Raw genomic sequence first — 12,500 nt, 5'->3', positions numbered from 1 at the left:
CAGAAATAAAATACTTGAGCATTTTCCTATCCAAGGACCAAACGTTAAATCAATCCAGGAACATTGAATCTAAACTGAATCAAAGTAAAGCTTAATTCTAATATATGGCTCCAGAGAGATTTATCAATATTAGGCCGGATATATTTGACTAAAATGGATGTGTTTATCCAGATGTATATACCCAGCGTATTCCAATGCTGCTCCAAATCAACTCGTAAAATCTGTTAACCAAATCAATTTCAACTTTATCTGGAGGAACAGACCACACCATCTAAGAAAAATCACATATGGTGAAAGAAACAAGTGAAGGAGGGCTGAAAGTGATAGAGTCGGACTGCTTGAATGGGACATTGAAGGTGAACTGGTTGAAATCCTGGATCAAACCTCATCGTTCTTTCTGGTATTGTACTCCAAACTACTTATTCAACAAAGTCGGCGGCCTGAGTCTTCTGCTTATCTCTGACTTGGATATCAACAAGATTCCTGTCAAATGTTCAGAGTTCCATAAACAAATATTATTATACTGGAAAATGATATACGTACACAATTTCTCACCACACAGTATAATAGTTTGGAACAATCGATATGTACTGCATGGCAACAAACCTCTGTTTTACAAGGAATGCTTTGAGAAAGGTATATGGTCGATAATTGACTTGATGGATGACACTGGCAGTCCTCTGGACAATGAGCAGTTCTGTACTACACACAGATTCAAGCCTCCCATATTAGAGTTGCTAAAGTTACGAAACGCACTGCCTCGACAATTTGTATTCCTGACCAAAAATATAATGACGCACCGAACCGTACAACCACAGTTACCCCGACTATCACTCCAGGGAATCTCAATTGTGGACAGAAAGCGCGGCAACTCCTTTATTAGGAAATGTTTCACAGGAAACTTATTCCCTGGACGTCAAAAAAAAAAAAAAGGATATTTTAAATAAATTTGATGAGGAATCGATTGCCACGCTGCGAACCATGTATCTGACTCTACCCATACCCCCAAGGCAAAAGAGACCCACTTCAAAATTATGACTGACATCTACCCATCTAAGGAATTATCGAGGGTACGCTTTAATTTTGAAGATAATATTTGTACATTTTGTGAAGACAACATTGAAACCACTGACCATATATTTTTTCTCCTTCTCATTCCATCGTCACCAGTTTCCTTCTCAAAAGATGATATAACATTCTGTTTACTTATAAGCAACATAACAGATGAACTCTGTGTCAATGTTCTTTTAGGCCTGGCCAAGTTCTTCATTCACAAGAACAGAATGCAAAAATGCTCCCCAAATTTTAATGTCTTCATAAACGATTTTGAAATATAAAAAAAAAAAAAAAAAATCCTTAAAACTTATGGAAAAATCCGAAAACAAAAAAATATAGTTACCCATGTCCGAGGTTCCTTTTTTTTTTGGTAAAAAAAAAAAAAAAAAACAAAAAAAACAACTTGATTACATGTTACATTCCCCTTGCAATTTTTTTTTTTTTTTTTCGTTTTAATTTCTTATTTGTCTATCTATTGATTTAATTACTTCCTTTTAATTTCTTTTTTTGTCTCGCACTGTAAATTTCTCACAAACCTGTAACACTATTAACTTCTCATTACATACAGAACAAATGTCCTGATGTCCGTTGCTTCCTCATCCCTGGTTGTTTCATTGACATTCAGTTCTACCTTGCTATGTTTATTTGTACATCTGTATATTTGGGTGTACTATTTATGTTCAATTAAAAACAGTTTGATGTCTGAGATTCCTTGTGAACCGCCAACTTAATTACATGTTATATTCCCCTCACAATTTTTTTTTTTCGTTTTTAATTTTATTTTTCTATCTATTTATTTAATTATATCCTTTTAATTTTCTTTTTTTGTCTAGCATTAAAAATTTCTCGCAAACCGTTAACACTATTAACTTCTGATTACTTACACCACGATTGCGCTTATGCCCCCCCACCCATCCCGCTTTTTCCGTACGGAGGCAGACACTGAGATCGAAAGCAAATGGGTGTCATTGAAATGCAGTAACAGGGTGATAACAGCCGTGTTCGAAGTGTGTAGGGGCTTATAGGAGAGCAGAAGCACGTCACGCAATTCACCTGAGTTCGGAGGATCGGGAGTACCAGGGCCCATAGCGGAGAAGCGGAAGAGCGGAGTTATGTGTCTCTTCTCAAAGGCCGGGAAGCTGGGGGGCAGCAGGACCCCTTAGAGCGGCTAATGTGAGCCTTCTCCGGACATAGATCACCCGGACTTATGACTGGAGCTCCCGGACCTCCGGGCACACACATATGTGAATGAGTGGATGAGCTAATGTCGGTTTGGTTGTGGATACGTTTCGGCCAATGCTATCAGCACAGCTATGATTATCCCCAGAACGTTGAGAACGAGCTCCCGGAACTCCAGACATGCGTATATAAAAGAGTGGAATTAAGGTGTGTGTGTGTGTGTGTGTGTGTGTGTGTGTGTGTATACGTGTGGGACAGAAGTAATGTTGGGGACAGAAATTGTTATTAGCCTGCTGGCAGATGACACAACCTTAGTTTTGAAAAATGAACATCAAGTCCCAATAAGTGCTGAAAAAAACCAAAACATTCTCCAAGGCTTCAGGATTGTCATTAAACTTAAAGAAATGCAAACTTCTTGCGCTGCATGACTCGCCACTAAAGGAAATCAGCGATGTTTCTATGAAATCAGAAATAAAATACTTGAGCATTTTCCTATTCAAGGACCAAACGTTAAATCAATCCAGGAACATTGAATCTAAACTGAATCAAAGTAAAGCTTAATTCTAATATATGGCTCCAGAGAGATTTATCAATATTAGGCCGGATATATTTGACTAAAATGGATGTGTTTATCCAGATGTATATACCCAGCGTATTCCAATGCTGCTCCAAATCAACTCGTATAATCTGTTAACCAAATCAATTTCAACTTTATCTGGAGGAACAGACCACACCATCTAAGAAAAATCACATATGGTGAAAGAAACAAGTGAAGGAGGGCTGAAAGTGATAGAGTCGGACTGCTTGAATGGGACATTGAAGGTGAACTGGTTGAAATCCTGGATCAAACCTCATCGTTCTTTCTGGTATTGTACTCCAAACTACTTATTCAACAAAGTCGGCGGCCTGAGTCTTCTGCTTATCTCTGACTTGGATATCAACAAGATTCCTGTCAAATGTTCAGAGTTCCATAAACAAATATTATTATACTGGAAAATGATATACGTACACAATTTCTCACCACACAGTATAATAGTTTGGAACAATCGATATGTACTGCATGGCAACAAACCTCTGTTTTACAAGGAATGCTTTGAGAAAGGTATATGGTCGATAATTGACTTGATGGATGACACTGGCAGTCCTCTGGACAATGAGCAGTTCTGTACTACACACAGATTCAAGCCTCCCATATTAGAGTTGCCAAAGTTACGAAACGCACTGCCTCGACAATTTGTATTCCTGACCAAAAATATAATGACGCACCGAACCGTACAACCACAGTTACCCCGACTATCACTCCAGGGAATCTCAATTGTGGACAGAAAGCGCGGCAACTCCTTTATTAGGAAATGTTTCACAGGAAACTTATTCCCTGGACGTCAAAAAAAAAAAAAAGGATATTTTAAATAAATTTGATGAGGAATCGATTGCCACGCTGCGAACCATGTATCTGACTCTACCCATACCCCCAAGGCAAAAGAGACCCACTTCAAAATTATGACTGACATCTACCCATCTAAGGAATTATCGAGGGTACGCTTTAATTTTGAAGATAATATTTGTACATTTTGTGAAGACAACATTGAAACCACTGACCATATATTTTTTCTCCTTCTCATTCCATCGTCACCAGTTTCCTTCTCAAAAGATGATATAACATTCTGTTTACTTATAAGCAACATAACAGATGAACTCTGTGTCAATGTTCTTTTAGGCCTGGCCAAGTTCTTCATTCACAAGAACAGAATGCAAAAATGCTCCCCAAATTTTAATGTCTTCATAAACGATTTTGAAATATAAAAAAAAAAAAAAAAAAATCCTTAAAACTTATGGAAAAATCCAAAAACTAAAAAATATAGTTACCCATGTCCGAGGTTCCTTTTTTTTTTGGTAAAAAAAAAAAAACAAAAAAAAAAAAACAACTTGATTACATGTTACATTCCCCTTGCAATTTTTTTTTTTTTTTTTCGTTTTAATTTCTTATTTGTCTATCTATTGATTTAATTACTTCCTTTTAATTTCTTTTTTTGTCTCGCACTGTAAATTTCTCACAAACCTGTAACACTATTAACTTCTCATTACATACAGAACAAATGTCCTGATGTCCGTTGCTTCCTCATCCCTGGTTGTTTCATTGACATTCAGTTCTACCTTGCTATGTTTATTTGTACATCTGTATATTTGGGTGTACTATTTATGTTCAATTAAAAACAGTTTGATGTCTGAGATTCCTTGTGAACCGCCAACTTAATTACATGTTATATTCCCCTCACAATTTTTTTTTTTCGTTTTTAATTTTATTTTTCTATCTATTTATTTAATTATATCCTTTTAATTTTCTTTTTTTGTCTAGCATTAAAAATTTCTCGCAAACCGTTAACACTATTAACTTCTGATTACTTACACCACGAATGCGCTTATGCCCCCCCACCCATCCCGCTTTTTCCGTACGGAGGCAGACACTGAGATCGAAAGCAAATGGGTGTCATTGAAATGCAGTAACAGGGTGATAACAGCCGTGTTCGAAGTGTGTAGGGGCTTATAGGAGAGCAGAAGCACGTCACGCAATTCACCTGAGTTCGGAGGATCGGGAGTACCAGGGCCCATAGCGGAGAAGCGGAAGAGCGGAGTTATGTGTCTCTTCTCAAAGGCCGGGAAGCTGGGGGGCAGCAGGACCCCTTAGAGCGGCTAATGTGAGCCTTCTCCGGACATAGATCACCCGGACTTATGACTGGAGCTCCCGGACCTCCGGGCACACACATATGTGAATGAGTGGATGAGCTAATGTCGGTTTGGTTGTGGATACGTTTCGGCCAATGCTATCAGCACAGCTATGATTATCCCCAGAACGTTGAGAACGAGCTCCCGGAACTCCAGACATGCGTATATAAAAGAGTGGAATTAAGGTGTGTGTGTGTGTGTGTGTGTGTGTGTGTGTGTGTGTATACGTGTGGGACAGAAGTAATGTTGGGGACAGAAATTGTTATTAGCCTGCTGGCAGATGACACAACCTTAGTTTTGAAAAATGAACATCAAGTCCCAATAAGTGCTGAAAAAAACCAAAACATTCTCCAAGGCTTCAGGATTGTCATTAAACTTAAAGAAATGCAAACTTCTTGCGCTGCATGACTCGCCACTAAAGGAAATCAGCGATGTTTCTATGAAATCAGAAATAAAATACTTGAGCATTTTCCTATCCAAGGACCAAACGTTAAATCAATCCAGGAACATTGAATCTAAACTGAATCAAAGTAAAGCTTAATTCTAATTGCTCCAGAGAGATTTATCAATATTAGGCCGGATATATTTGACTAAAATGGATGTGTTTATCCAGATGTATATACCCAGCGTATTCCAATGCTGCTCCAAATCAACTCGTAAAATCTGTTAACCAAATCAATTTCAACTTTATCTGGAGGAACAGACCACACCATCTAAGAAAAATCACATATGGTGAAAGAAACAAGTGAAGGAGGGCTGAAAGTGATAGAGTCGGACTGCTTGAATGGGACATTGAAGGTGAACTGGTTGAAATCCTGGATCAAACCTCATCGTTCTTTCTGGTATTGTACTCCAAACTACTTATTCAACAAAGTCGGCGGCCTGAGTCTTCTGCTTATCTCTGACTTGGATATCAACAAGATTCCTGTCAAATGTTCAGAGTTCCATAAACAAATATTATTATACTGGAAAATGATATACGTACACAATTTCTCACCACACAGTATAATAGTTTGGAACAATCGATATGTACTGCATGGCAACAAACCTCTGTTTTACAAGGAATGCTTTGAGAAAGGTATATGGTCGATAATTGACTTGATGGATGACACTGGCAGTCCTCTGGACAATGAGCAGTTCTGTACTACACACAGATTCAAGCCTCCCATATTAGAGTTGCTAAAGTTACGAAACGCACTGCCTCGACAATTTGTATTCCTGACCAAAAATATAATGACGCACCGAACCGTACAACCACAGTTACCCCGACTATCACTCCAGGGAATCTCAATTGTGGACAGAAAGCGCGGCAACTCCTTTATTAGGAAATGTTTCACAGGAAACTTATTCCCTGGACGTCAAAAAAAAAAAAAAGGATATTTTAAATAAATTTGATGAGGAATCGATTGCCACGCTGCGAACCATGTATCTGACTCTACCCATACCCCCAAGGCAAAAGAGACCCACTTCAAAATTATGACTGACATCTACCCATCTAAGGAATTATCGAGGGTACGCTTTAATTTTGAAGATAATATTTGTACATTTTGTGAAGACAACATTGAAACCACTGACCATATATTTTTTCTCCTTCTCATTCCATCGTCACCAGTTTCCTTCTCAAAAGATGATATAACATTCTGTTTACTTATAAGCAACATAACAGATGAACTCTGTGTCAATGTTCTTTTAGGCCTGGCCAAGTTCTTCATTCACAAGAACAGAATGCAAAAATGCTCCCCAAATTTTAATGTCTTCATAAACGATTTTGAAATATAAAAAAAAAAAAAAAAAATCCTTAAAACTTATGGAAAAATCCGAAAACAAAAAAATATAGTTACCCATGTCCGAGGTTCCTTTTTTTTTTGGTAAAAAAAAAAAAAAAAACAAAAAAAACAACTTGATTACATGTTACATTCCCCTTGCAATTTTTTTTTTTTTTTTTCGTTTTAATTTCTTATTTGTCTATCTATTGATTTAATTACTTCCTTTTAATTTCTTTTTTTGTCTCGCACTGTAAATTTCTCACAAACCTGTAACACTATTAACTTCTCATTACATACAGAACAAATGTCCTGATGTCCGTTGCTTCCTCATCCCTGGTTGTTTCATTGACATTCAGTTCTACCTTGCTATGTTTATTTGTACATTTGTATATTTGGGTGTACTATTTATGTTCAATTAAAAACAGTTTGATGTCTGAGATTCCTTGTGAACCGCCAACTTAATTACATGTTATATTCCCCTCACAATTTTTTTTTTTCGTTTTTAATTTTATTTTTCTATCTATTTATTTAATTATATCCTTTTAATTTTCTTTTTTTGTCTAGCATTAAAAATTTCTCGCAAACCGTTAACACTATTAACTTCTGATTACTTACAGCACGAATGCGCTTATGCCCCCCCACCCATCCCGCTTTTTCCGTACGGAGGCAGACACTGAGATCGAAAGCAAATGGGTGTCATTGAAATGCAGTAACAGGGTGATAACAGCCGTGTTCGAAGTGTGTAGGGGCTTATAGTAGAGCAGAAGCACGTCACGCAATTCACCTGAGTTCGGAGGATCGGGAGTACCAGGGCCCATAGCGGAGAAGCGGAAGAGCGGAGTTATGTGTCTCTTCTCAAAGGCGGGGAAGCTGGGGGGCAGCAGGACCCCTTAGACCGGCTAATGTGAGCCTACTCCGGACAGATATCACCCGGAGTTATGACTGGAGCTCCCGGACCTCTGGGCACACACATATATGAATGAGTGGATGAGCTAATGTTGGTTTGGTTGTGGATACGTTTCGGCCAATGCTATCAGCACAGCTATGATTATCCCCAGAACGTTGAGAACGAGCTCCCGGAACTCCAGACATGCGTATATAAAAGAGTGGAATTAAGGTGTGTGTGTGTGTGTGTGTGTGTGTGTGTGTGTGTGTATACGTGTGGGACAGAAGTAATGTTGGGGACAGAAATTGTTATTAGCCTGCTGGCAGATGACACAACCTTAGTTTTGAAAAATGAACATCAAGTCCCAATAAGTGCTGAAAAAAACCAAAACATTCTCCAAGGCTTCAGGATTGTCATTAAACTTAAAGAAATGCAAACTTCTTGCGCTGCATGACTCGCCACTAAAGGAAATCAGCGATGTTTCTATGAAATCAGAAATAAAATACTTGAGCATTTTCCTATCCAAGGACCAAACGTTAAATCAATCCAGGAACATTGAATCTAAACTGAATCAAAGTAAAGCTTAATTCTAATATATGGCTCCAGAGAGATTTATCAATATTAGGCCGGATATATTTGACTAAAATGGATGTGTTTATCCAGATGTATATACCCAGCGTATTCCAATGCTGCTCCAAATCAACTCGTAAAATCTGTTAACCAAATCAATTTCAACTTTATCTGGAGGAACAGACCACACCATCTAAGAAAAATCACATATGGTGAAAGAAACAAGTGAAGGAGGGCTGAAAGTGATAGAGTCGGACTGCTTGAATGGGACATTGAAGGTGAACTGGTTGAAATCCTGGATCAAACCTCATCGTTCTTTCTGGTATTGTACTCCAAACTACTTATTCAACAAAGTCGGCGGCCTGAGTCTTCTGCTTATCTCTGACTTGGATATCAACAAGATTCCTGTCAAATGTTCAGAGTTCCATAAACAAATATTATTATACTGGAAAATGATATACGTACACAATTTCTCACCACACAGTATAATAGTTTGGAACAATCGATATGTACTGCATGGCAACAAACCTCTGTTTTACAAGGAATGCTTTGAGAAAGGTATATGGTCGATAATTGACTTGATGGATGACACTGGCAGTCCTCTGGACAATGAGCAGTTCTGTACTACACACAGATTCAAGCCTCCCATATTAGAGTTGCTAAAGTTACGAAACGCACTGCCTCGACAATTTGTATTCCTGACCAAAAATATAATGACGCACCGAACCGTACAACCACAGTTACCCCGACTATCACTCCAGGGAATCTCAATTGTGGACAGAAAGCGCGGCAACTCCTTTATTAGGAAATGTTTCACAGGAAACTTATTCCCTGGACGTCAAAAAAAAAAAAAAGGATATTTTAAATAAATTTGATGAGGAATCGATTGCCACGCTGCGAACTATGTATCTGACTCTACCCATACCCCCAAGGCAAAAGAGACCCACTTCAAAATTATGACTGACATCTACCCATCTAAGGAATTATCGAGGGTACGCTTTAATTTTGAAGATAATATTTGTACATTTTGTGAAGACAACATTGAAACCACTGACCATATATTTTTTCTCCTTCTCATTCCATCGTCACCAGTTTCCTTCTCAAAAGATGATATAACATTCTGTTTACTTATAAGCAACATAACAGATGAACTCTGTGTCAATGTTCTTTTAGGCCTGGCCAAGTTCTTCATTCACAAGAACAGAATGCAAAAATGCTCCCCAAATTTTAATGTCTTCATAAACGATTTTGAAATATAAAAAAAAAAAAAAAAATCCTTAAAACTTATGGAAAAATCCGAAAACAAAAAAATATAGTTACCCATGTCCGAGGTTCCTTTTTTTTTTGGTAAAAAAAAAAAAAAAAACAAAAAAAACAACTTGATTACATGTTACATTCCCCTTGCAATTTTTTTTTTTTTTTTTCGTTTTAATTTCTTATTTGTCTATCTATTGATTTAATTACTTCCTTTTAATTTCTTTTTTTGTCTCGCACTGTAAATTTCTCACAAACCTGTAACACTATTAACTTCTCATTACATACAGAACAAATGTCCTGATGTCCGTTGCTTCCTCATCCCTGGTTGTTTCATTGACATTCAGTTCTACCTTGCTATGTTTATTTGTACATTTGTATATTTGGGTGTACTATTTATGTTCAATTAAAAACAGTTTGATGTCTGAGATTCCTTGTGAACCGCCAACTTAATTACATGTTATATTCCCCTCACAATTTTTTTTTTTCGTTTTTAATTTTATTTTTCTATCTATTTATTTAATTATATCCTTCTAATTTTCTTTTTTTGTCTAGCATTAAAAATTTCTCGCAAACCGTTAACACTATTAACTTCTGATTACTTACAGCACGAATGCGCTTATGCCCCCCCACCCATCCCGCTTTTTCCGTACGGAGGCAGACACTGAGATCGAAAGCAAATGGGTGTCATTGAAATGCAGTAACAGGGTGATAACAGCCGTGTTCGAAGTGTGTAGGGGCTTATAGGAGAGCAGAAGCACGTCACGCAATTCACCTGAGTTCGGAGGATCGGGAGTACCAGGGCCCATAGCGGAGAAGCGGAAGAGCGGAGTTATGTGTCTCTTCTCAAAGGCGGGGAAGCTGGGGGGCAGCAGGACCCCTTAGACCGGCTAATGTGAGCCTACTCCGGACAGAGATCACCCGGAGTTATGACTGGAGCTCCCGGACCTCTGGGCACACACATATGTGAATGACTGGATGAGCTAATGTTGGTTTGGTTGTGGATACGTTTCGGCCAATGCTATCAGCACAGCGATGATGAGTTCAGGTGTGTCTGTGTGTGTTTGTGTGTTTGTGTGTGTGTGTGTGTGTGTGTGTGTGTGTGCGTGTGTTTGTGTGTGTGTGAGAGTTTGTTTTTGTGGGTTGGGGGGGGTTCCCGCGGACACGGAGTACCAGGGCCTGGAGCGGATGAGGTGAGGAGCGGAGGAGAGCAGAAGCCCGGACCGTGATTCGCTTGTGTCCAGCGGTTCGGGAGTTCCAGGGCCCGAAACGGAGGAGCGGAGGAGCGGAGGAGCGGAGGAGCGGAGGAGCGGAGGAGCGGAGGACAGCAAAACCCCTTTCTGCAATTCGCCTGAGTCCGGCGGATCGGTAGTACCTGGTTCCGCAGCGGATGAGCGGAGGAGTGGAGGAGATGTTTCTCTTCTCAGAGGCGGCGAGGGGGGGGGGCAGGACCCCTTACCCTTATCCCCCCCGGACGTTTGAGTGGAGCTCCCGGACCTCCGGGCACGCACATGCGAATGACTGGATCACAGGGAGTGCCAGGGCCTGGAGCGGATGAGCAGAGGAGAGGCGGAGGGCAGAAGCCCGGCCCTGTTCAAGAGTTCCAGGGTCCAAAGCGGGGGAGCGAAGAAGCGGAGGAGGGGAGGAGAGCAGAAGAGCAAAAAACTGGCCCGGAATTCACCGAAGTCCCGCGGATCGGGAGTTCCAGGGCCCGGAGCGGAAGAGCGGAGGAGCGGAGGAGAGGAGGAGCGGAGCAAAGCTAAGCCCGTCTTAACAACAAGGAAATTACAGATGAGGCTATAATTTCTAATGAAAACTTTAAATTCTATAGCCACGTATACACTTCGACATTGTCAAAAAGCGATTGTGACTCCTTTCCATTAAATATTCCTCAATATATCCCAAAAATAAACAACAAACAATATATGTTTGTTTATATATGTTTATATATAAACAACAAAAAATATACAGTTTGATGTCTGAGATTCCTTGTGAATCGCCAACTTAATTACATGTCGTATTCCCCTTGCATTTTTTTTTTTTGGTTTTAATTTCATTTGTCTATCTATTTATCTAATTATTTCCTTTTAATTTCGTTTTTTGTCTAGCACTGTAAATTTCTCACAAACCTGTAACACTATTAACTTCTCATTACATACAGAACAAATGTCCTCATGTCCGTTGCTTCCTCATGCCTGGTTGTTTCATTGACATTCAGTTCTACCTTGCTATGTTTATTTGTACATTTGTATATTTGGGTGTACTATTTATGTTCAATTAAAAACAGTTTGATGTCTGAGATTCCCTGTGAACCGCCAACTTAATTACATGTTATATTCCCCTCACAATTTTTTTTTTTTCGTTTTTAATTTTATTTTTCTATCTATTTATTTAATTATATCCTTTTAATTTTCTTTTTTTGTCTAGCATTAAAAATTTCTCGCAAACCGTTAACACTATTAACTTCTGATTACTTACAGCACGAATGCGCTTATGCCCCCCCACCCCCCACCCCCCCGCTTTTTCCGTACGGTGGCAGACACTGAGATCGAAAGCAAATGGGTGTCATTGAAATGCAGTAACAGGGTGATAACAGCCGTGTTCGAAGTGTGTAGGGGCTTATAGTAGAGCAGAAGCACGTCACGCAATTCACCTGAGTTCGGAGGATCGGGAGTACCAGGGCCCATAGCGGAGAAGCGGAAGAGCGGAGTTATGTGTCTCTTCTCAAAGGCCGGGAAGCTGGGGGGCAGCAGGACCCCTTAGAGCGGCTAATGTGAGCCTTCTCCGGACATAGATCACCCGGACTTATGACTGGAGCTCCCGGACCTCTGGGCACACACATATGTGAATGAGTGGATGAGCTAATGTTGGTTTGGTTGTGGAAACGTTTCGGCCAATGCTATTAGCACAGCTATGATGAGTTCAGGTGTGTCTGTGTGTGTTTGTGTGTTTGTGTGTGTGTGTGTGTGTGTGTGTGTGCGTGTGTTTGTGTGTGTGTGAGAGTTTGTTTTTGTGGGTTGGGGGGGGTTCCCGCGGACACGGAGTACCAGGGCCTGGAGCGGATG

This window comes from Fistularia commersonii, unplaced genomic scaffold (assembly GCF_037954325.1).
Source record: "Fistularia commersonii isolate RoL2024-O1a breed Wild unplaced genomic scaffold, RoL_Fcom_v1.0 HiC_scaffold_39, whole genome shotgun sequence".
Classification (NCBI taxonomy): Eukaryota; Metazoa; Chordata; class Actinopteri; order Syngnathiformes; family Fistulariidae; genus Fistularia; species Fistularia commersonii.
This window is presented reverse-complemented; position numbering follows the sequence as displayed.